This window comes from Chrysochloris asiatica, unplaced genomic scaffold (assembly GCF_000296735.1).
Source record: "Chrysochloris asiatica unplaced genomic scaffold, ChrAsi1.0 scaffold00423, whole genome shotgun sequence".
NCBI lineage: Eukaryota > Metazoa > Chordata > Mammalia > Afrosoricida > Chrysochloridae > Chrysochloris > Chrysochloris asiatica.
In genome coordinates, this window is record NW_006408941.1 from 865,353 (window position 1) to 867,540 (window position 2,188).

Sequence of the window (2,188 nt, forward strand, 5' to 3'; positions counted from 1 at the left end):
ATCAGTTTGTTGAAAGATTTCAATTTGTATTCCGTCAATTCTATGCCAATGTCTTCAGTGCACCTTGGACTACTTCCTTCAAGATCATTGGCTGTTAGCCAGGGTAAGCAAAGCACTGGTTAAGAAAAAGAATAAGGTTGGAAACCTCTCACTCCCCAACTTCAAAATTTATTACACAACTACAGTGGTCAAAAAAGCTTGGTACTGGTACAATGAAAGATACATTAATCAATACAACAGAATCCAGAACTCAGAAATTAATCCATCCACATGCAGCCAACTGATTTTTGACAAAGTACCTAAATATATCGAATGAGGAGGGGATAGTCTCTTCAACAGATGGTGCTGGCAGAACTGGAAAGCAATATGCAAAAGATTGAAGCAAGACCTTCACCTCATGCCCTATACAAAAACCAACTCAACATGGATTAAAGACCTGAGTGTGAATCCTAGAATTATGAAGACCATCAATGAAAAAATAGGGACAAATGTGAGGACACTAAATCAGGGAATACACAGACTACCAAACATTTTGAAAACTACACAAACAAAAGCAGACAAAATAGATGAGTGGGACATATTAAAAATTAAAAACTTATGTGCATCAAAAGACTTCACCAGAAGAGTAAAAAAGGAAACCCACAGAATGGGAGAAAATCTTATTCAATGACACATCAGACAAGGGACTCATTTCTAAATTATATAGGAAACTACAACACCGCTACAAGAAAACAACAAATAATCCAATTAAAAAATGGGCACAGGACATGAACAGATACTTCACCAAGGAGGAGATCCAGGCAGCCAACAAACGTATGAAGAAATGTTCATGATCACTAGCCATTGTTGTTGTTGTTAGGTGCCATCAAGTCTGTACTGACCCATAGCGACCTTATGCACAGCAGAACAAAACACTGCCCGATCCTGGGCCAACCTCACTACTCTTGCCACGCTTGAATCCATTGATGCTGCCACTTGGCCAATCCAACTCGCTGGGGGTCTTCCTCTTTTTCTCTGACCCTCCACCTTACCAAACATGATACTCTTCTCCAGTGACTGGTCCCTCCTGACAATATGTCCGAAGTATGAGAGACCAAGTTTGGCCATCTTGACCTCCAAGGAGCACTCTGGCTGCAATTCTTCCAAAACGATCTACTGGTTCTTTTGGCAGCCCATGGCACTTTCAATATTCTCCTACAACACCATAATTCAAAAGCATCCGTTTTTCTACGGTCTTCCTTAAACACTGCCCAGCTTTCGCATGCATATGAGGTGATTGAAAATACCATGGCTTGGGTCAGGCACACCTTAGGCTTTAAGCTGATATCTTTGCTCTTCAACACTTTAAAAAGATCTTGTGCAACAGATTTGCCTAATGCAATATGTCGTTTGATTTCTTGACTGCCGCTTCTGTGAGTGTTGATAGTTGATCCAAGAAGTCCTTGACAACTTCAATCTTTTTTCCATTGATAAGAATGTTGTTTATTGGTCCAGTGGTGAGGATTTTGTTTTTTTGACATTGAGATGCAATCCATACCGAAGGCTGTGCTCTTTGATCTTCATCAGTAAATGTTTTAAGTCCTCTTCACTTTCAGCAAGCAAGGTTGCATCATCTGCATATCACAGGTTGTTAATGAGTTTTTCTCCAATCCTGATGCGACATTTTTCTTCATAGAACCCAGCTTCTCAGATTATTTGCTCAGCATACATGTTGAATAAGTATGATGAAAAAATACAACTTTGTCACACACTTTTTTAGTTTTAAACCATTCAGTGTTCCCATGATCTGTTCAAACATCTTCCTCTTGGTCCAGGTACAGATTCCTCATGAGCACAATTAAGTGTTCCAGAATACTCATACTTCACAACGTTGTCCATAGCTTGTCATGATCCACACAATCGAAAGCCTTTGTGCAGTCAATAAAGCACAGGTAAACATCTTTCTGATATTCTCTGCTTTCAACCAAGATCCATCAGACATCAGCAATGATAGTCCTCATTTCACGGCCTCTTCTGAATCCAGCTTGAACCTCTGGAAGTTCTCTGTCAATGTATGATTGTAGCCATTTCTGTATTACCTTTAGCAAAGCTTTACTCGCATGGGATGTCATAGAGATTGTCGGATGATTTCCGCATTCCGTTGGGTCACCTCTCTTTGGAATGGACACAAATACAGATCTCTTCCAAT